This window comes from Hylobates moloch, unplaced genomic scaffold, assembly GCF_009828535.3.
Source record: "Hylobates moloch isolate HMO894 unplaced genomic scaffold, HMol_V3 SCAFFOLD_9, whole genome shotgun sequence".
In the NCBI taxonomy this organism is placed as follows: Eukaryota; Metazoa; Chordata; class Mammalia; order Primates; family Hylobatidae; genus Hylobates; species Hylobates moloch.
The window spans coordinates 119457623-119481611 of NW_026652284.1; the positions used below are offsets into that span (position 1 = coordinate 119457623).

At 41.4% G+C, this 23989-nt stretch overlaps 1 long non-coding RNA gene across 1 annotated transcript; it reads right to left on the reverse strand.

Moving 5' to 3' along the window:
- Positions 1–2531: 2531 nt before the first annotated feature.
- LOC131384307 (uncharacterized) lies at positions 2532–23752 on the reverse strand. The gene is made up of 3 exons (XR_009215017.1): positions 23698–23752; positions 4241–4405; positions 2532–2641 (listed from the first exon to the last, which is right to left on the reverse strand). It is a non-coding gene; the product is annotated as an uncharacterized LOC131384307 (long non-coding RNA).
- Positions 23753–23989: the final 237 nt, after the last annotated feature.

Consider the following 23989-nt stretch of genomic DNA (forward strand, 5'->3'; position numbering starts at 1 on the left):
AAGATTGTAGTCTTCATGATACTGTGAATACCAAAAGATGATTCATGTGGCATGTTTAATCAGGAATAGGGTAAACATTCAATAAATAGAAGCTATTTTGCTATTAAACACAATTCTTTTTAGCTGTCTTTTGCCAAAGATTTGCATTCCTAGGAGAATTTGTTCTTTTCATGAAATTAAAACATTGTCATATCTGTATAAAAGATTTATAATCTTACTAAATTCGGCCTTACCTTTGCATTTGATTTGTTAGCTGGTAAGGTTTATGGAACATAGCCTTCTATACCATGGGCTATGTGCCAGGTACTCTACATAGTCAACTTTATATACTCTAATACTCATTTAATCCAGGTGGGCATCAGAATCATGTGTTTTTTCAGATGAGGGTCATGAGATTCAGGAAAACAAAATAAACATGGCTGTTAGACATTTGGTGAGTCACAATCTGAACCAAAGTCTCTGATACCTTGTTTTTTTCCACTCACACTAGTTGTGAAAATGATGCTGCTGACCCGCAAATTAAGTTTAGAATGCAAACCTTTGGGGAAAGTAGGCTGGGCTAAGTCTGACTTTAAGAGCACTCCAAATCACTTTCTCAGGGTCATTCATTTTGTTAACAGTGTTTGAACTCCTGTAAACCGAGGACTTAAACTCCTACCTGATTTTCCTTTAAGGATTTTATACTTCATAAGGCCAACAAGCAGATTACTGAACAATCATAATTGCATATCTTTCCAATGAAGGCTTTATTAAGGTACATTGACACTTAGGAAAGCCTTATCAGGTAAGGTGATGCTTGAGTTAAAATCTAAAAGATGAGAAGCTTCCCAATTGAACACTTCAAGTAAAGGATTTATATAAAGTGAGAAGAACATGTGCAGATGTTCAGAGGACTAGAAGAAAAAGACATCTGATTGGAGGGTTGCGTGGCCAGCAGACTATTCACAGCTGCTCAGGTGAGAGCTGTCCTCCTCCAGTCAGCAAGCTAAAGCTGATACAAGGCCAGGTACGGTGGCTCATGCCTATAATCCCGGCACTTTGGGAGTCTGAGGCAGGCAGATTGCCTGAGCTCAGGAGTTTGAGACCAGCCTGGGCAGCATGGTGAAACCCTGTCCCCACTTCAAAAAAAAAAAAAAAACAAACCCAGGCATGGCAGCATGTACCTGTAGTCCCAGCTACTTGGGAGGCTGAGGTAGGAGAATTGCTTGAACCAGGGAGGCGGAGGTTGCAGTGAGCTGAGATTGTGCCACTGGACTCCAGCCTCAGTGGCAGAGCAAGACTGTGTCCAAAAAAAAAAAAAAATTGATGCCCAGGTATGACTGAGTTAATCTCTTTGGAGCTGTGTTGTCCATAGAGAACAGGGGTCTCCATAAAATTACCTAGAACCAAACAGTGTTGTAATGCCCACTGAAGTCTATAAATGGAGAGGCCACTGTTAGAGACTCTGATCTCCATACTGGATGAGTACTTCATGACCCCAGATTGACTACTTTTGCTTCCTTGGACCCCCTAAAAACCTTTGTGGCATTTTTAGTAGAGAGTGAAATACCACGTTTTGGCATCTTAATATCTCATTTCAAAACACATAGTATGTAAGGATTACTACAGACACTTAAATGGCATTCTCTTGGTGAAAATGAACTATGTTGAAGCCAAGTGCCAGACTGACTGGGGGTGATAGGACCTCTTTTGATTCCACCTGTTGGTTGGATACCAGATGACCTGTCATAGGCAGCAGGTCCTAATTGCAAGATCACGAGAGAAGATCTTCTGGCTCTATGGAGCCAAAGCATATCTGAGTTTCTATGTACACAATAGCATGTATAAGGTCTGAAGGCAAAAAACAACCTAAGAATAAATGGTATCTCTCAGAAGAACATCTGGCTCCTTTACAAGAAAAAATTACTGTCAACTCTTTCCTGGTCACACCAGAAAGAGCAGATGATGCTTTAATCTCAGTTAAGCTGTGCAAAGATTCCACTTCCCTGGTTCTCCTGGGCATCTTCTGTGTGACTTGGATTCCAGAACCTTCATTAGAGTGGAAACTCTCATCCTTTAGCCTAGCTCTGGATTTCAGTGTGGTGGGCAGAAAGATCCAAGACAACACAGGCAGAAACAGAACTGTGGCTTGGAAGAAGCAATTTCTTTATAGACCTAAGGGTGCTATCAATCTCACATGTCAAGGCTGACGTTGCAGACAACATAGTTCCACAAAACTTTTCCAAAACTGACAGGAGGGAGGAGCCATACCTCTGGAAGACGATGTATTACAGATTGATAACCACAGTTGCAGAGGAATAAGGATTTCCAAAAATACCTTCTTTATGTAAATAGAAATGAGAAAATACTTGCAAAAATTCTGACAATCCATGGGATGCTGGTGCATTTAATGTAAAATATAACTTTAAAAACCTCCTTTGGTCTGGCAAACTTGATATAACATTTGTCCAGTGTGGTAACATTGGCCGTGGAGGGTACAAGAGCAATGCAGGGCCAAATCTTACTGTTCACCTTCTGGACTTGCCCAGGTTTGCACGGTCAGGTCTGCAGTCTCGGGCTCCTCTGGGCCAGCTCAGCCCTTGGCTTAGATGTGCATCTTAGTGATGGAAGAATGAGTCAGAGGGCAGAGGCCCTGTCACAACTACATGGGCACCAAGATAAGGGAACACAGACAACTTAGAGATAATACTTGAAGAATGAGATTAATGAGTCATTACTGCCTAAGCCATAATGAGTCACAATTGCCTAAGCCAAAATGGACACCAACAGCCTTGCCATTGGCTAGGGTGGGAACAGCAGCACTTGGCAATCATTACTGAGGAAAACACCAATTCTATGAGAAATGATGCAAGGAAAGTTATTATATCCTTTGTCTAAGACTGCTCAGTGCGTATTTGAGCCTTTAGCATTGGAGTCTCTTCATTATAAAATGTTTTAAGATCATTAGGTCTGGGCTGGCCCAGGCCTGCCTAGGAAAATCACTTGCAGGCTGTCTTCTCGGTTCCTGTGGCTGCTTTTGCAAAGCTGTAGAGTTAAGATAATGTCGGATATGGTGTCAGACTCATTCTACAACAGATGATGCTGTGTGTGACTCTCCCTTGACTGGGGAGTGATAAGTTAACAGGCAGGTCTTCAGCCTACGTGGCTGGCTTGTTTTTTTAAGTAGTGGCATGTGGAATTCAAAACTTTTGTTTCAAAGAGACTCACATGCACATGGCTATTGTCTGTGGCCACTTTCTGTGCCTGGTGTAGTGGAAAGCCAAAGGAAGCTATGCATTTGAGAAGTTTCTAGGTTCCCAAGTGAGATAAAAACATGGTGTAGATATACTTTGTCTTAGATTTTTAAACCTAGTGTATAAACCACTGGATTAACATCTATTCTGCTTCCAAGGTGGTGTATCTGACACTGTCACCAGTTGTGCGTGTATACAATGCCCATCCCAAGGTGGTGAGTAGTGGTAGAAGCTACCTCTATTGCCTGTGTCTAAGATGCCAACCTCGCCAAGTTTTGCTTTTGCTCCATTAGATGCACAGACTAAGACTAGGTCAGCATTATCTCTCTTTCCAGATAACTAAGCATAGGAGAAGATGGCTTATCTCTTCTCCTTCTAGGCTCATTTCTGAAGCTCGTTGGGCATCTGTTATACAACATCATTCAAAACTGTCTTGCAGATCTCATGTGAGACTCTGTGTCCTGCTTAACATTGCTGATCTTGGTGGTTTTTCTAGCCATATTTTCAACTTTATTTGTTCTAAAATGAGCTACTTAAGAGGAGGCAGTATAGCCAAGTGCCTCCTTGAATTATTATGACTAGAACAACCATATGTAAGAGCACTTTGCTCTTGACAAAGCGATGGGTGTGGGGTCTAGGTTTGGAAACCTAACTTCTTGTAGTGACTTCTCCCAGCAAGGCTGCAGATGAACTAGTATAGACAGTGGTGTATCCATCTTTTGCAGGTAATAAGGCTGGAGAATGTGCTATGAGGAATTAGAAAAATAGACATGTATATATTGATCCAACTGACTTTTCTATCTGGTTTAATGAGAAATTAATTCTGACACAAACTATAAGTCAGAAACCTAACACTTCCTGGGGGCAGTGTGGGCAAAGAAGCTCTTTAGCTCAGTGTTTCTGGTGAGTCAGGAAGGCCACATCCCACTCTCCTTCCCATTTTTGTTCTTATAATCTTGGGGCTTTCAATAGCCTCTAGTATGGCAGGAAATTGGTTTTATAAATACCTTCTGCAAGGCCAGGCTCCAGGAAGAATAGTGCAGAAGGCCCTGTGGGGAAAGACTGCGGCTGGGAAGTACCAGGAAGGTCACTGAAGTCGTGCTGTCCTCAATTACCTCTTCACCCCTTTCACGGGGAAAGTTTGTGGACGAACAGTGGCTACTGGTGACCTACTAAGAAAGCATAGGTTTAAGGAAAGTCAGGAATGATAGACCCAGAGTAATTTCTCTTTTTTAACTGGAGAGGCAAGCGTCCTATCCAACACAGACCCATTGAGTATTTAAAAGAAAATGTGCTATGAGAGACTTCCACAGAAGATATAGTCGTCTGTCAAATTTGAAGACAGTACTGGCTGAGAATGAAGCAGCTGTCTGCCACTGGGGTCTGAGTCAAGCATGTTTTTTTATGTTGGGGATATTCGTCTTTGGCTAGAGTCACAGGGAGCACCCTGGTTCTGCCAAACCACCGAAAAGGAATACAAGGTGCCCTATAAGGATGTGTGTCCCAAGCATTCAGGGTTTTAACTGGTACAGAACTGAGGACTCGGTGAAAGAACCTAGATGTGGCTTGAAGTCACTTCCAAGCAGAATGTTGCTCTGGGAAAAATTCTCCATATTCATAGCTTGGTGTTTCTTTGCATCTACCCTATCTCTGCCTAAATATTGATCCTCCTCCTCTTCCCTGGTTAGAGGGTTGCAGGGCCTGCAACTCTCCCCAGATGCTAGATGTGAAGCGGTTCTGATTCAGTCAGCAAGCTGAAGCCAGTGCCCAAGGATGAGTCTCGGAACCAATGTCTACTAGGGGCTGTGTCATCCATAGAGAATGAGAGTTCCTATTAGATGCTGTTACATGAGACTCTGTCATCCATAGAGAACAAGAGTTCCTGTTAGATGCTGTTACATGGCACTATGTCATCATAGAGAACAAGAGTTCCTGTTAGATGCTGTTACTTGGGACTATGTCATTCATAGAGAAGAGTTCCTGTTAGATGCTGTTACATGGCACTATGTCATCCATAGAGAACAAGAGTTCCTGTTAGATGCTGTTACATGGGACTATGTCATTCACAACAAACAAGAGTTCCTGTAAGATGCCGTTACATGGGACCAAGCGGCCATCATTCCAGCATCTACTCCTCTCTGTGAACAAATGGCTGTAGGAGATACAGATCTCAATACTAGGTGGGACTTTCTGTGGAGACATCTTATGACCTAAAGCTGACTTTGCCTTTTTGGACACCTTAATCTTTAGGGCATCCTCAGAAACTAAAATACCACTGTTTAGCACTTTACCTATTCCTTTTTAAACTATGGAATGATTGTTGCAAAGAAATTTCGCATCTTAATGCAAACTAGGAAGCCAAGAGCCAGATTGTGATGTGGAGAGAGCATTTCTTCTGGTTCCACTTGGGTTGGGTACAGGGTGACCCTGTGCTAACTGGAAATCCAGGAATGTTTCATTTGTTTTATGAGGATAGGGCATAACTCTGAGGTTTGGTGCACATAAGCGTGCATGTAAGTTGGCCTGCAGCAAAATACAGAAATACAGGGATGAGGAGTCTCTGATCCTAGAAAGATTTGGTTCCTTCCTAGGAAACAATTTTTTGTGAAATCCTCACTTCAGAAATAGTAGGTGATCCATTCATCTTAGTCCAGCTGAGTGGTAGTCCTATTTCCCTGATTTTTCATGAGTCTTCTGTGTGAATTAAAATCTAGACTGTTGATGACCTTTAGATAGTATCATCATCTTTTAATGTAGCCACCTCTGCACTGGTATGTGTGATCTTAGCTTCAGTGTCAAATGTCTGGGGATTCTTTAGTATGAGCTAAGAACTATGGGAGAATGGAGTTATGGAAGGAATGCATGAATGTGCTTACATATACCCATTATGGTGACTCTGAATTCAAAGATGCAGGACCTGGGTACCATGGAGGGTAAGAATCATGCCCAGGGTGAATGAGATCTTGTCAGGATGTAAATGTTGGGCTCCAAAGTTCTCAGCATGTTTTGATCAAACCATCTTCAAAAGCTGAAACTGAAAATATGGAAATCTCCCTGCTTAAAGGAGTAATCCAGAACACCTCCCCATTAATAACTAGCTTCTCATGGATCATGAAAGCCCCCATGATTTCCTTGAAGTTTTGTATAACTAGATGAGTTAGGTTCAGCAGAAGTGAGTCTTGGATAGGGGAATGTTTCAGAGCCTGGGGGCTGAAAGGCAAGGAAGGAACTGTCCCATCTTGATCTATTATCTGGGAAAAATCAAACTGGATTATGTTTTAAAAGGTGGGGGGCATGTTGGAGAAGGGGTGGAAGAATCAGCTGAGTTGTGACAGGTTTTCTTGTGTTTGGACTTTCATGGAAATCTATGGAATCTTCATATCCATTGAAGTGCAGAGTCACCAGTTCCTTAAACTGCTGGGTGGAAATGATGTTCTACAGGTCTCAGTGGGCACGAAGTAGTGTTTGTGAGCCATGTATAGTACTCTCACCCCCCTGTGCTGCTGCTGCTTCTGTGCTTAGATTCAAAGCAGCAGGCACTGTGGCTTAGCACTGGTGACTGGCTTCATAAAACTTAAAACTTTATAATCAGACATGAGAGCTTCAACAAGCATTTTTTTTTAAATCCTACCCCCGACTCCCTCACATTAGTCTTCTCCTAGCAGTAGCAGGAAAATCAGCTCAATTTGGCTTCTATCCCTATGGAGGTGTCATACACTATTGCTGTTTCCCTGCTCGGCTTCATAAACTTCTGCTACATCTAGGAGTGGTCACTTGTAGAAGCCCATGAGTTTTGTTCCTTATTTCCTTTTATTACATTACGTCTACTGGCTAGTATCAGCATTCCTATCTTGAATGGTCATCATGGCCAGTTGTATCCCCCATGTGGACCAGAGAAGGTAGCCATGCCTGACCTTGATGGTGCCTCATATTTTTTTTTTCTAGGGACCTCAGAGCTAGGCAGACAAACAAGGGATTGCAGAGCCAGAAATAGAACTGAGGTTCAAAAAAAGTCCATCTCTTGATAAGCATGAGAAGGTAATTTTAATCAGATTTATATCAAGGTTCACATAGCTACAGACAACCAGCACAGCTCTGCAGAATCTGGTTCTATTCCAGAACTGAAATACTTTGCAGGAAAGAAGAGCAGGTACCCCTGGAGGAGACTGCCATCGACTAAACTTCTGGCTGCAAAGGAAAGAGGACTCACAAATCTTGCCATGTAATCAGAATTTGGAAAGAGCTTACAAAAATGGTGACATGAGAAGGCATTTTAGATTTAATACAAACCAACATTTTAAAGTTATAAAACAAACTGGATATTTGTCTTCTATGGCAACATTAGCAGTGCAGGGCTGAATCTTATACTTCCCTTTCTGGCTAAACCCAGGCTTCGCGTGGTGAGGTCTTCAGGCTCAGGGGCCAACTTTACCCTCAGCTGAGATGTGCTTTTGTGTAATAAGAAGGCTGAGATTGGGGAGCAGAGGCTCTTTGACTACAGAGGCAGCAGGATGTGAGAACTGCAGACACTTAGGGAGAAGGTAATGTTTTTCAAGGGATGGGACGAATGGGTCACAGCCTAAACCAAAATGTACCAAGTTATCTGCCCACTGGACATGAGTTGGGAGGGGTGGCAGCACATGGCAACCTTTGATGTTTTATTAGGCCTGTAAGCCTTGATATTTGAGAAGACACAAAGTACAGCACCCCATTGTCCAGGACAGGTCAGTGCAGATATGAGCCTTTAATGTTGCAGTTTCCTCCATACGAGATTTTGATAACATCCTCATCTGGTCAGGACTGACACAGGCCTGCCTAGGAAAATGACTTGGAGACTGTCTCCTTATACTTCTTGTAGCTGACTTGGCCAAGCTACAGAGTTAAGAATGGTGTTAGCCCTCTTATAGAAGAGCCTTGGATAATTTTTTTTACTTCAATTACAATTTTGATTACATTAAATCTGTTTTGAGTAGTGACATTTTGACAATATTCTAAATTCAAAGAGACTTTCGTATTTCAGCCAGGCAGGCTCTAAAGCCATTATCTTAAGCCAAGTGTCTCATTCAGATAATAAACCTGAAGACAAACCTGTAAACTATCTTGCCTGAGGTAGCATGTCTCATGGGATTACTAGCCCTGAATCAATGCTGAGGGTAAAGCAGAGTGCTGTGGAAAGAGCATAATTCAGCATCAGACATCTCTGTAATTCACTGGCTGTGTTGCCTGGTATAAAATTCTTATTCTGAATCTGACATCTCACCTGTAAAAATGGACTAATGGTCTCTTTATGATTCTATGAGTGCTGAAAAATGATTCGTGTGGCCTCTTAGGTCAATACCCAGCACAGAATAAGCATTCAATAAATAGAAGCTATTTTTCCATTCAATACAATTCTATTCAACATTCTACACCATTATGTTGTCAATTCTTTGCAGATATTTGCATTACTGACCATTAGAATTCTTTTCACAAGATAACAAAAACATACCCTCTTACCTATATAAAAGCTTACAACCTTACCAATTGAACCCTACCCTTTAAATTTAAATTTATATGAGCTGATGGAAAGCATTTATGGAATGCTTTCTATTTCACAGGCTATGTGCCAGCTACCCTAGCCACTCAACTTCATGTACTCAAATCAGTTCATCCAGTGGGCAGTAGCATGCTTTTTAGATGAGGATCATGAGATTCAAAGGAACAATAAACATGGCGTAGTATCCTATTGGTGAGTCACAATCTGAACCAACGTCTGATAACTTGACATTTTTCCCACTCTGACGCTATATATAAAAATGGTGCTGACCCATCTGATTGACTTAGGGTGCAAACCTTTGGGAAAAGTAGGCCAGGTTGGGTCTCTGACTCTAGATCAGAGCACTTCTAATTTCTCTTGGTCATTCATTTCATTAAACAGTGTTGGAGCCCCTACTGTGAACAAGGACTGTGGACACAAATTTGATCTTTAAGAAGTTCATAGCTTATATAGGCACAGACATTCAAGTGACTGCATAATCACAATAGTCAATTATTTTTTGGAAGGCCATGTAACAAAATGGGACTTAAGGATTCTCGAATATTTTGCTTGATTTAAAATCTTATGAATGAGGAAGTTCCCAGTTGGACAGTCCAAGTGAAGGGTTTACACATCGTGAGAATATGTGCAAATGCTTAGGAGTAGATCAAAGCATCTGATGGGAGGGTTTCATGACCAGCAGACTATTCACAGCTGTGTAAATGGGATGCTGTTCTGCTCCAGTCAACTGCAAGGTAAAGTTGACTCCCAAGCATGACTGAGTCAACTATGAGAGCTATGTCATATAAAAGGTCCCTATAAAATGCCATTACCTAAGACCAAATGGCCACTATTCCAGTGTCCATTGGTCTTATTTTTCTCATTACTAAAGGATTCTGTGATTAGTCCTTTCTAATGAGTAATTTCTCATTGATTGTGCAAGACCTGCTTCTCTTCTTGGATCCCATGGTTGCCTAAATCATCTCGTGTTATTCCACATGACTTGAATTTCCCACTACTCGGTAAATGTGAGTTGGCCAGAGCACTTTAGCTTCCTCCTGCAAGCCTTTCAGCTTTCCTGTTTCTTGAATACCCTCTGGTATGGGTTTTCCTTGTAATTTTGCATAGTTGAACTAGTTTCTGCTACATGATACAATGCTGCAGAGGCCAGGCATGGAAATGCTGTTGCTGTTATCTTGGCATTGGCATGACAAGATGCTTTTACATAAGGGAACCACTCAGTCCTAATTGCATTTGACAGGCTTCCATGCATCCCTAAATTCTGGTGTCTCATCAATCACTCCAGAGATGAGAATCAATGCAAAATCAAAATCTTGAAGAAAATTGAAAGCAATCAACGTGGTCATCTGTGATTTTTTTTCCTCAAAAAGATGAACTTGAACCATGAACAATTGACCAACTCCTCCAGCTTTGGTATGCAGGATTCCAATGAAGGTTGGATGAACCCAGCTATATCCTGCCATTTTGGATACATGAGTAGCCACATCTAGCTGCAGGTAGTTAATATACACATCACTCACTGATTCCTGCCTTGTGATACCCGGGAGTCTGATAGGAAAACAAGTCAGCTGGTATGGGATTGAGACTTTCCTATGTTAGACTTAGCAAATTGTAGACACAATGGTTACAATTTGCAAGGGTTCCAAAGATTCACCAATGTCCTCACTGCAGAGTACAAAACATGTTTTACAGGCTTTAAGGGCAACCAGTAGTGTGCATAGGTGATGTCACATATTACCTAAACCTTTCATTCCTGTGTAATTTGACTTGTATACTTATAGCAGCGGGCACTGTACATGAGTAAGCAAAAGTAACTGGCACTAATGGTGATGTCTTATCACTCTTCTCAGCTTCTGAGTCTAGAACTTACCCCATTGAAGGTGGAGCTTTCATTCTTGATTTCACTCTTCAAAAGCGATTTGTAGGCACAAGAAATGTTTTACTCATCTGAGCCTTGATTTTGTTGAAGAACTGGCTTGTCCTGACCTAGGTTCTGTTGAGCCACAACGTGAAAGTGATGGGACAGGAGTCAAGGAAGGGGATTTGACTTCTCCAGATGTCGAAGAGTCACCACTAGATATTGCTCTGATGGGGCATGGGTTTTTCTTAATTAAGGCAGGGACAACTAAGATGGCTATGGGTGGAGTTTAAACATCCATTATGAACACAAAAATCCCAGTCAGTAACAAGAGCTCCCCCTTCTGTGATTGTCCTCATGAACAACTGTATTCCCAAGTGTCCCACAGAAGTCACCAGGCCTGTCTTCCATGCTGCTTTATTTCCTGAGATCTCAGTACTGGGCAGATAGCACCTTCTTGGTGAAAATAGACCAATCTTGCTGTTATGAAATTGCAGTTCTATATCTGGGAGGAAAGTCGTCTTATATAGATGAGAAGGTACAGTCAGTTTTATATCAAGGTTCACATAAATGCAGACTACCAGCACAGGTCAATAGACTTCATTCTTCTAAAACCAGACATTCAGGAGACAGAAAGCAGACACCCTGAAAGATGCTGTATCATCTACTGAATTTTTGGTTGCAGAAGAATTCTCATAAATAAGTACATGCCTAATTATGTTCCCATGACAGTGCTTGCAAAAATGCTGATATTCCATTTAACACCTTGGTGCACTAAACCACAATTTCTTAAATATCCTTTAGACAAATTGGATATGTTTGTCTCCTATTAGCAGGTCAGGATTGAATCCTGCAGTTCCCTTTCTGGGTGTACCCAGGTTTGCATGGTCAGGCCTGCAGGCTCAGGGCTCCTCAGGGGCAGCTCAATCCTGAGCCTCAGATGTGCTGTTGTGCAATGAGATGAATGAGGTCAGAGCAGGGACTTCTTAACGACTACATTGGGGCCAGGATGAAGAAAGGAAGACAAATTGGAAGAGGTAAAACTTAAGAAGGAATGAAAGGGTGGCAGTTCATAGCTACCTAGTCCAAACTGCACCAACTGCTCTGCCACTGGACATAGGTTGGGAGAGATAGAACTTGGCAACTTTTGCTGACATACACCAGGCCATTAAGACTCGATATGTAAGAAAAGACAGTGTCATTCCATTGTCCAGGACAGGTCAGTACAGATGTGACTTTTTTTTTTTTTTTAAACCTTGGAGTTTCTTCATTACAAAAGACCCTCATCAGGTATGACCCAAGCCTGTCTAGGAAGACAACCTGCACTGTCTCCTCACTTTCTGTGTCTGTCTTTGCCAAGCTACAAAGTCAAGATAAAGGTGGAATATTGTTATAGAATAGCCTTTATGTGTGGGACTCTCCATTGACTGAGGGAGTTAGTTAAAAGGTAATAGGCACGTATTGTGATATTGTGACTAAATGGATAGAAAGTAGTAAAAGACCAGTGAGACGTGGAGCCCAGAACTTCTGTTTCAAGGTGACCCACGTGCACTTAATTCACATGTGGATGTTCTACCTGGCCTGTGTGTGAGAGAGGTCAAAGGAAGCTGTGAATTAGAAAAGCTTTTGGGTCCTCTAATAAGATGAAGATAATGGAGATGATGTCCTTCCTGTCCTAGATTTATATTTGGCTAAAGCCAAGACTGTCTTTTGAGTTGCCACATCTAACCCCACCACTACAGTTGAGCATGTATATGATGCTCATCCCAGAATGGAGAGTGGCAGTAGAAGTTATCTCAACTGTGTCTGAGTGCTGGGCTCTTGAAGTAACTGTTTTCTTTGCCTCAACTAGCTGCAGAAGCTAAGACTGTGTTGGCAGCATCTCTTCCCTTCAAATACCTAAGGATAGGAGAGGTTCACCTCTCTGCTCCATCTGAGCTCTTATTCCTGAAGCATGTTTCTTTATTGTACAATATCTTCTGAAGCCGGGAATAAGGAGTTTAATGGGTGGGGAGTTTCCATCACGATGATAAAGCTTTTGGAAACGGATAGTGGCAATAGTTGTTCAACATTAAGTGTGCCACTGAGTAGTGCACTTGAATGGTTGAGGTGAACTTTATTTCATGCAGAGTTTACCATAACAAAATGTTAATGTAATCTTTAAAAACCTTCTGAAACCATCTCTTAGATCTCACACAGGATATGACCAGAAGCTAATGGGAGTCCTCCATGATCTGGTCAATCCTTGCTTTCTTGAACACATTCTCAAAATAGCTTTAGTTGTCTTCAAATGTGCCGCTTTTGAGAGCAAGGTGGCATAACCAAGTGCCTCCTTAATGGGTTGTAAAGAAAAGAACCATATATTTCACTTGGTCTCCTTCGTCCTTGTTCTTGACAATCAGTTATTCTGAAGTTGCTTTGTCTGAGGCTTACTCAGCACTTAAGTACCTGGATGATAAATGGAATGAAGGCAAGACACAGCAGTTAGAGGAACCAGCAGAGATTAAGGATGTGTTAGGCTGGAGTTCGTCTGGGGAAAAAGTGGGCCCCAGGCTTTGAGATTCCTCTGAGAAAAAGCTTCTTGCCATGCTGGAAAGAATATTTACCTGACAGTATATTTACCTGTTAAACTGCTGTTCAACAGTTTCCAGGCAGGGCATAATTATCGTTTAAAAAAAATGTAGCATCTGTGTCATCTGATGTTGCCAAGAACGTTGTTTTGTGGCTTAATGGCGGGCTGGGTAGTAAGTGTCCTTGGATCAGCCTAGGAAGCATGAAAGTTGCTTTATGCTGGTAAGCCCTGTTCTCAGCTTATGGCAGAGATTTGAGGCAGAGAAGGGTAGCTGTGTGGACAGTGGTCTAAGACTTCTAGCCAGACAACAAGCTGTTTAAAACCCCATATTGTGACTCACTTCAACCAAGGGGTTAATAAGATAGTTCTGCAACCTACAGATTCCATTAAAGGAAAGGATTTATAAAACTGAAGGCTGTGGAGTGATGTTGAAAGTTGAAGGAAGACGTAAGCTCTTAGTCCCTGGAAAGACAACTTACCTTCCACAGAAAGCTTATAAACCTGTGGTGCTCATAAGTGGTGAGTTTATCTTTGCTAGTTGCCTGGGAAATAGCAGGACTGTCTGCTTGGTCTTGTTGGTTAATAGAACCAAAATATCATCTGCCATGGGATGCTCAATTGATACCCAATAGTCAAATAACTAGTTTAGTGTAAGAAGGACTTTTAAGTCTCTAAATGATTCATTTTATTGATTCAGTTAACTTATTCCTGTGTGCTTAAGATGCATATTTTGTGCTTCTGAGGTTAATTCTCTGCATATTGACTTACAGTTCTCTTCAAATGTGGAAAAACCGTGGCCAATATTTCAGCGTTTCTTGCCTCTTCTCTCTTCAGATACTTCAGATACTCCAATAGTGCATCTTTTAGGCTAGAGTATGCCCACAATTTCTGTTCTTTTTTTTTTACATTTTCAAAAACATCTTTCTCCATGCTTTTACATATATGTGCATGCTTACATATGGATAAAGGCAGAAAGAAAAAGCTTTATATATATAAAGTTCTGGGGTACGTGTATAGAATGTGCAGGTTTATTACATAGGTATACACGTGCCATGGTGGTTTGCTGCACCCATCAACCCGTCATCTACAATAGGTATTTCTCCTAATGCTATCCTCCCCTAGCCCCCTGCCCCCCTGACAGGCCCCAGTGTGTGATGTTCCCCTCCCTGTTTCCCTGTGTTCTCATTGTTCAACTACCACTTATGAGTGGGAATATGCAGTGTTTGGTTTTCTGTTCTTGTGTTAGTTTGCTGAGAAGGATGGTTTTCAGCTTCATCCATGTCCCTGAAAAGGACACGAACTCATCCTTTTTTATGGCTGCATAGTATTCCATGGTGTATATGTGCCACATTTTCTTTATCCAGTATATCATTGATGGGCATTTTCGTTGGTTCCAAGTCTTTTGCTATTGTGAATAGTGCCACAATAAACATACATGTGCACGTGTCTTTATAGTAGAATGATTTATAATCCTTTGGGTATATACCCCATAATGGGATTGCTGGGTCAAATGGCATTTCTAATTCTAGATCCTTGAGGAATCGCCACACTGTCTTTCACGATGATTGAACTAATTTGCACTTCCCCCAACAGTGTAAAATCATTCCTATTTCTCCACATCCTCTCCAACACCTGTTGTTTCCTGACTTTCTAATGATCACCATTCTAACTGGTGTGAGATGGTATCTCACTGTGGTTTTGATTTGCATTTCTCTAATGACCAGTGATGATCTTTTTTTCTTATGTTTGTTGGCTGCATAAATGTCATCTTTTGAGAAATGCCTGTTCATATCCTTCACCCAGTTTTTGATGGGTTGTTTGCTTTTTTCTTGTAAATGTAAGTTATTTGTAGATTCTGGATATTAGCCCTTTGTCAAATGGATAGACTGCAAAGGTTTTCTCCCACTCTGTAGGTTGCCTGTTCACTCTGATGATAGTTTCTTTTGCTGTGCAGAAGCTTTGCTTTAATTAGATCCCATTTGTCAATTTTGGCTTTTGTTGACATTGCTTTTGGTGTTTTAGTCATGAAGTGTTTCTCCATGCCTATGTCCTGAATGGTAGTGCCTAGGTTTTCTTCTAGGGTTTTTACGGTTTTAGGTCTTAGGTCTTATGTTTAAGTCTTTAATCCATCTTGAGTTGATTTTTGTATAAGGTGTAAGGAAGGGGTCCAGTTTCAGTTTTGTGCATATGGCTAGCCAGTTTTCCCAACACCATTTATTAAATAGGGAATCCTTTCCCCATTTCTTGTTTTTTTTTGTCAGGTTTGTCAAAGATCAGATGGTTGTAGATGTGTGGTATTATTTCTGAGGCCTCTGTTCTGTTCCATTGGTCTATATCTGTTTTGTTACCAGTACCATGCTCTTTTGGTTACTGTAGGCTTGTAGTATAGTTTGAAGTCAGGTAGTGTGATGCCTTTAGCTTTGTTCCTTTAACTTAGGATTGTCTTGGCTATGCGGGTTCTTTTTTGGTTCCATATGAAATTTCCAATTCTGTGAAGAAAGTCAATGGTAGCTTGATGGGGAATAGCATTGAATCTATAAATTACTTTGGGAAGTATGGCCATTTTCACAATACTGATTCTTCCTATACATGAGCATGGAAAGTTCTTCCATTTATCTGTGTCCTCTCTCATTTCCTTGAGCAGTGGTTTGTTCTCCTTGAAGAGGTCCTTCACATCCCTTGTAAGTTGTATTCCTACATATTTTATTCTCTTTGTAGCAATTGTGAATAGGAATTCACTCATAATTTGGCTCTGTTTGTCTGTTAATGGTGTATAGGAATGTTTGTGACTTTTGTACATTGATTTTGTATCCTGAGACTTTGCTGAAGTTGCTTCTCAGCTTAAGGAGATTTTGGGCTGAGATGATGGGGTTTTCTAAATATACAATCATGTCATCTGCAAACAGACAATTTGACTTCCTCTTTTCCTATTTTAATACCCTTTCTTTCTCTTTCCTGATTGCCCTGGCCAGAACTTCCACTACTATGTTGAATAGGAGTGGTGAGAGAAGGCATCCTTGTCTTGTGCTGGTTTTCAAAGGGAATGCTTCCAGTTTTTGCCCATTCAGTATGATATTGGCTGTGGGTTTGTCATAAATAGCTCTTATTTTGAGATACATTCCATCAATACCTACTTTATTAAGAGTTTGTAGCATGAAGGGCTGTTGAATTTTGTCAAAGGCCTTTTCTGCATCTATTGAGATAATCATGTGGTTTTTGTCATTGGTTCTGTTTATGTGATGGATTATGTTTATTGATTTGCATATGTTGAACCAGGCTTGCATCCCAAGGATGAAGCCGACTTGATTGTGGTAGATCAACTTTTTGATGTGCTGCTGGATTCGGTTTGCCATTATTTTATTGAGGATTTTTGCATCAATGTTTATCAGGGATATTAGCCTGAAATTTTCTTTTTTTGTTGTGCCTCTGCCAGGTTTTGGTATCAGGATGATGCTGGCCTCATAAAATGAGTTAGAGAGGATTCCCTCTTTTTCTATGTTTGGAATAGTTTCAGAAGGAATGATACCAGCCCCTCTTTTACCTCTGGTAGAATTCGGCTGTGAATCTGTTTGGTCCTGGACATTTTTTGGTTGGCAGGCTATTAATTACTGCCTCCATTTCAGAACTTCTTATTGATCTATTCAGGGATTCAACTTCTTCCTGGTTCAGACTTGGGAGGGTGTATGTGTCCAAGAATTTATCCAGTTCTAGATTTTCTAGTTTATTTGCGAAGAGGTGTTTATAGTATTTTCTGATGGTAATTTGTATTTCTGTGGGATCAGTGGTGATATCCCCTTTATCACTTTTTATTGCATCTATTTGATTTTTTTTTTAAGTCTGGCTAGCAGTCTGTCTATTTTGTTGATCTTTTCAAAAATCCAGCTCCCGGATTCATTAAACTTTTTTTAAAGGGATTTTCACGTCTCTGTCTCCTTCAGTTCTTCTCTGATATTAGTTGTCTTCTGCTAGCTTTCGAACTTGTTTGCTCTTGCTTCTTTAGTTCTTTTAATTTTGATGTTAGTGTCAATTTTAGATCTTTCCTGCTTTCTCTTGTGGCATTTAGTGCTGTAAATTTCCCTCTACACACTGCTTTAAATGTGTCCCAGAGATTCTGGTACATTATGTCTTTGTTCTCATTGGTTGCAAAGAACTTATTTCTGCCTTAATTTATTTATTTACCCAGTAGTCATTCAGGAAGAGGTTGTTCAGTTTCCATGAAGTTGTGTGGTTTTGGGTGAGTTTCTTAATCCTGAGTTCTAATTTGATTGCACTGTGGTTTGTTATGATTTGTGTTCTTTTGCATTTGCTGAGGAGTGTTTTACTTCCAATTATGTGGTCAATTTTAGAATAAGTGTGATATGGTGCTGAGAAGAATGTATATTCTGTTGATTTGGAGTGGAGAGTTCTGTAGATGTCTATTAGGTCTGCTTGGTCCAGAGCTGAGTTCAAGTCCTGAATAGCTTTGTTAATTTTCTGTCTCGTTGATCTAATATTGACAGTGGGCTATTAAAGTCTCCTACCATTATTGTGTGGGAGTCTAAGTCTCTTTGTAGGTGTCTAAGAACTTGCTTTATGAATCTAGGTGCTCCTGTATTAGATGCATAAATATTTAGGATAGTTAGCTCTTGTTTGTGTCTTCTTTTTAAATTTTATTTATTTTATTATTTTTTTTTGAGATGGAGTCTTACTCCGTCGCCCAGGCTGGAGTGCAATGGCGAGATCTTGGCTCACCGCAAGCTCTGCTTCCCGGGTTCACGCCGTTTCTCCTTTGTTTGTTAGTTTTCCTTCTAACAGTCAGGACCCTCTGCTGCAGGTCTGCTGGAGTTTGCTGGAGTTCCACACCAGAACTGTTTGCCTGGGTATCACCAGCAGAGGCTGCAGAACAGCAAAGACTGCTGCCTGTTCCTTCCTCTGGAAGCTTCATCCCAGAGGGGCACCTGCCAGCTGCCAGACAGAGCTTTCCTGTATGAGGTGTCTGTTGGCCCCTACTGGGAGTTATCTCCCAGTCAGGGACCCATTTGAGGAGACAGTCTGACCCTTAGCAGAGCTGAACGCTGTGCTGGGAGATCTGCTTCTCTCTTCAGAGCCGTCAGGCAGGGATGTTTATGTCTGCTGAAGCTGTCGCCACAGCCATCCCTTCCCCCAGGTGCTCTGTCCCAGGGAGATGGGAGGGTTTTATCTATAAGCCCCTGACTGGGGTTGCTGCCTTGTTTTTGAGATGCCCTGCCCAGAGAGGAGGAATCTAGCAAGGCAGTCTGGCCATGGCAGCCTTGTTGAGCTGTGGTGGGTTCCACCCAGTTCGAACTTCCTGCCAGCTTTGTTTACACTGTTAAGGTAAAACCACCTACTCAAGCCTCAGCAATGGTGGATGCCCCTCCCTGCACCAAGCTCAAACATCCCAGGTCGACCTCAGACTGCTGTGCTGGCAGCGAGAATTTCAAGCCAGTGGATCTCAACTTGCTGGGCTCCATGGGGGTGGAATCCACTGAACCAGACCACTTGGCCCCCTGGCTTCAGCCCCCTTGCCAGGGGAGTAAACGGTTCTGTCTCACTGGCATTCCAGGTACCACTGGGGTATGGGAAGGGGAAAAAAAAAAAAAAAAAACTCCTGCAGCGAGCTCGTTGTCTGCCCAAATGGCTACCCAGCTTTGTGCTTGAAACCCAGGACACTGGTGGCATAGGCACTGGAGGGAATCTCCTGGTCTGTGGGTTGTAAAGACCGTGGGGGAAAGCACAGTATCTGGGCTGGAGTGTACCGTTCAGTCCCTCCTGGCTTCCCTTGGCTAGGGCAGGGAATTCCCCAACCCCTTGCACTTCCCGGGTGAGATGATGCCCCACCCTGCTTAGGCTCACCCTCCATGAGCTGTACCCACTGTCCAATCAGTCCCAGTGAGATGAACTGGGTACCTCAGTTGGAAATGCAGAAATCACCCTGCCTTCCGAATCAATCTTGCTGGGAGTTGCAGACTGGAGCTATTCCTATTTGGCCATCTTGCCAGCAATCAATTTCTGTTCTTTTCATATCTATTTTTCTTCCTATATTACCTGGCCTCAGGTTAGTCCTTTATAGCAACATTAAATGAACTAAGACATAAATAAGGGATGATTCCTACAGAGACCTGATGGCACCTTCTTGGTTAAAATAAAGTGAAGCCAAGAGCCAGATTGAGCTGAATACCACCTTTTCTAGTTCTGCTTAAAGGTTGTATATGGGGTAACCTTTTGAAAAATCTGTCTACTTTCAAGACAACAAGGAAAGTTCCATTGGCTATATGGGATCACTACATAATTGAGGTTTCTTGCACACTAACATGCAGGTAGGTTGACCTGAAGGCAAAAAATAGAAATACAGGAATGAGTAGTCTCTGGCCTAGAAAAAAAATTTTACTGATTCCCAGAAACATTTTTCTGTGAAATCCCTCATCATTCTAGAAGTAGCGATGGTACATTCATCTTAGGTAAACTGTGAAGTTCCCATTTCTCTTTAATGTGTAAATTAATCTATAACCTTCATGAACTTTGGACAATATCATCTGCTTCCTCTAGTGTGGCCTTCTATGCACTAGAATGGGTATCCTTGACTCTGAATATCAAATATCTAGGGATTTCTAAGTATGAGCTAATAACAAGAGGAGTAGAAGAGTTACAGGAATGCCTGTGCATATATATTCACACATTCTAGTCATTCTGAATTCAAAGACATAGAAACCCAGGTGCATGGCAGGTAAAATGCATGTCCAGAATGAATGAAGTCTTCCATTAGAATCTGAATGTTGGCACTAACATTCTCAGGGTGGTTTGATCAAACCACTTTCTTTAAAAACTAGAAATACAGAAAGGGCTTTGTTTATAGAAGTGGTCCAGAACACATTCCCTCCCCCATTAACATTTAGAACATTAAGCCTCTGAGTCATGGAAAGCAGGTGTTCACGGAGGACTGTATAATATGTTGAACTGGATTAACAAGAGTAAGTCTTGGATAGGAAGAGTATTCCAGGGCTTGAGGTGGGAAAGTAAGAATTTTCCTCATCTTGGGTCTATTCTCTGAAACTTAAACAGAATTGTTAGGAAAGGGGATGTTGGAGAAAGGCCTTGTGTATCCCATGAGACCAATGGGAAGATGAATCAACTGAGATACCACGAGGATTTCCTGACTTTCAACAGATGTGTATAGATACCATGTTTAGAAAAATTCCATAGTTTCTCTAAAGGCTTAATGTGCACAAAGCAGTGTGCACAAGGCATGTCACATGTTGCCTAATCTTTCCACTTCTATGTGCTTATTTTTATTTACAGTCAGAGCAGCATGCACTCCAAGCACAGGTAACTGGTATTAAGGGATATCTTAAGGAATTATCTTTATACTTGTGAGCTCTAGAATGTGCCCTGTGGAGAAGCCTATGAGATTTGCTCCAGATTTCACTTTCAAAGCTATTACACACACTAAAAATGTCTCCTTCAATCCTACAACAAAACCAGAGCTCCTATGAAGAAATAGTTTGTTCCAACCTAGGACCTATTTAGCCAAGTAATAAAGGTGATAGGAAGAGAGGACAGGATTCAAGGACTATCTATCGAGGTTGGATTTTTTTTGACCAAGTTGAAGAATTGGTTTGTTCTCACCTAAGTTCTATCAAGCCAAATAAGTGATGGGACAGGATGAAAAAGATTTTTCCTGATGTGAAAGGATTTGGGTAGTCACCCATTGAATGTTCTCATGGAGATCAAGTCTGGGACAATCAAGATGGCTGTGGATCGAGCTCAAGTATCCATTATGAATGTTAAAATCTTGACAGGCAGCAGGCACTCACCCTTCTGTAGATACTCACCATGGCTGGTTCTAGCCCCGCAAGTGGCCCAGTGATGGCACCCAGGCCTGTCCTCCATGTTGCTTCATGTTTGCTTCCTGATATCTCAGTGTTGAAGTGAAAGATCGGGGATGAAACAGGCAGAAACCAACTTTGTGTCCAGGGGAAAATGTTTAGGGACATGAGGAAGAATGCTTTTAGTTTTATGTCAAGGTTCTTATAAGTATGTTACCAGCACAGGTTGGTAGAACCTGGTTTATTTCCAAAACTGAGACTCGGGAGAAAAAAGCAGGTGTACCCCATGATATAAACATGGTTCTTTGTATCTGTACTGATTGCATCATAGACAAACTCTGGTTGCAGAGGAAGGATTTCCACAGCTATTTCCTAACTATGTTTACACAAAGTGCTTGTAAAAATGCTGACATCCAGTGGATTTTGAAAATTTTGTTTTGATGTAAATTTTCCAAAGTATCCTTTATCCAGACAAATTGGATATATTGATTTCCTGGGGCAAAATGAGCAGTGGAGGGTTGAATCTTACACTTCCCTTTTGGAATCACCCAGGTCAACATGGTGGTCAGGCCTTTAGGCTCAGGGATCCTTGGGGCCAGCTTTAAAGTCAACTGGGATGTACTTCTTTGTGATGGAAAAACTTTGAGTGTAGAGCTTCTTTCATGACTATATACGAACCAAGATGAGGGAACTGCAGACAACTTGAGGAAAGGGAATGTTTAGAAAGGAGTGGGACAGATGGGGTCACATCTGCCTGAAGTGAAACATGCACCAGTTGCTCCGACATTGGGCATGGGTTGGGAGGGACAGCACTTGGCACTTCGTTTGCTGAAATGGCATATGAAAGGCCAACAAAACTTTATGTGAGAGGACATGAGAAAAGTGACATCCCATTGCCTAGAACAGGTCAGTGGTCAGTGTGGATGTGAACCTGTATCCTTAGTTTCCTCAGTATAAGACTTACACATAAGATCCTAAGGTCTAGGATGATCCTGTCCTGCCTAGGAAAGTAATATGGGTTGTTTACTTACAGCTTCTGTAGTTCTTTGTCAAGCTACAGAGTTAAGATAAATGTGGAATATGGTGCCAAAGTCTTTATAGAACAGCCCCTTATTGCTGTCTTGATAGGGATTTCACTGAATCTGTAGACCACTTTGGGTCGTAGACATTTTGACAATATTTACTCAAAAACCTTTCAGCAGATACTCATGCCTGGGCCAGGTTGTTTCTGAAACCATAATCTTAGTCTTCCATTCCAATAATAATCCTGAAGCCCATCAGAGGTGTCTTTCAAAGCTCTTGTGACCCATGGACTTGTGCTGAATCAATGAGGAGAAAAAGTGCTGTGGGAAAAACATAATTCAGCATCAACCTCACCTCTCATGTACTGGCTGTGTTGCCTGGAACAAAAGTCTTAATCTTTCTGAATCTGACACCTGACCTGTAAAAATGGGCTAATTGCTTTATGATACTGTGACAACTTAGAGATTATTCATGTGGCATATTTAGGTTAATCCCCAACACAAGATAAGCATCTAACAGAAGCTATTTTGTGATCTAGTAAGTTCTTAGCACTGCACACATCATACCATTAAACTTTTGCCAAAGATGTCTTAATTATGAAAATTCCTTTCACAATAAAATAGAAACACACACTCATGTCTATATAAAAAACTTATAACCTTACTAATGGGATCCTAGCCTGTGAATTTAAACTTGAGCTGTTTATGCAGTGCCTTCTATGTCACAGGCTCTGTGCCAGCCACCTTAAATATTCTTCATACTCAACTCTGACACTCAAATCAGTTTTTCCAGTGGACAGTAGTATGTTCCTCAGATGAGGATGAAATTCAGGAATGATAAAACCATGACTCTTTGTAGCCTGTTGGTGAATCACAAGCCAAACCAAAGTCTTCTGACACCTTGACATTTTTTTTCCACTCTCCCACACTAGGCATAATAATGATGTTGGTGATGCCTCAGGATTGAGTGACTCAGGCTGCAAATCTTTGGGGAAGTAGGCTGGGATAAGTTTGACTCTAGATCAAAGCACTTCAAAGCAGTTTCTCAGGATCATTCATCTTTCATTAAGCAGCAATTGAGCCCCTACTGTGAACACAAACATGATCCTCCTTTAAGGTGTTCATAGTCTATACAGGAGGAGCAGACACACAAGCAACAGAACAGTCACAGTATAGTCTGAAATGCTTCAAATACCCACCCACCTGCAAAGTGCACTGAGGCATAGGGAAGGTGATTCTTCAGTTGAAACCTGAAAGTTAAGGGGCAGCTTAATTGGACACTGTAGATAAAGGATTTGTACAAAGCAAAAACGTGCAGATATTCAGAGGACTAGAAGAACAAGGCATCTGACTGGAGAGTTGCTGGGCCTGTGGACTCCTAAGACTGGTATAAAACTATTTTTGCTAGAGTCAGCAAGCTTAAACTGATACCCAAGAGCGGCTGTGAATCAACAATTGTTTTGGAGCTATATTCTGCATAGTTAACAAGGGTGTACATTAAACATTATCTCGGACCTAATGGCCACTATTTCAATGCCTCAGCAGGATACTAAATGGAATTCTGGCAAGAGAACAGACTTCCATATCTGTTCTTAACTTTAAAATGGCCTTAGGAAATAGAATAGATCCTGAGAACCAAAGAATAAAGCTCACCGGAAGTTAAAGATGGGTAGGAGACCAGGTGTTCCAGTTTATCTTGAGTATCTGAACTATGATCAAATGTCTGTCCTAACCCTTTTGGTTTACATAAGTCCAGTTACACTTCTATAGAATTCTAGATCTCTTGGCATTGAGTTGCCATGGTTACCTACTGACATGCCTGTCAACTCGGCTAAACTGTGGTTTTCTTATGAGAATAGTAGGGTCCTTAATACATGTCTGCTGAACTTAAACCCTCTTCCTGCTTCCAACATTCCTTTCAGACTCATGAGGCTGCATCCATCTC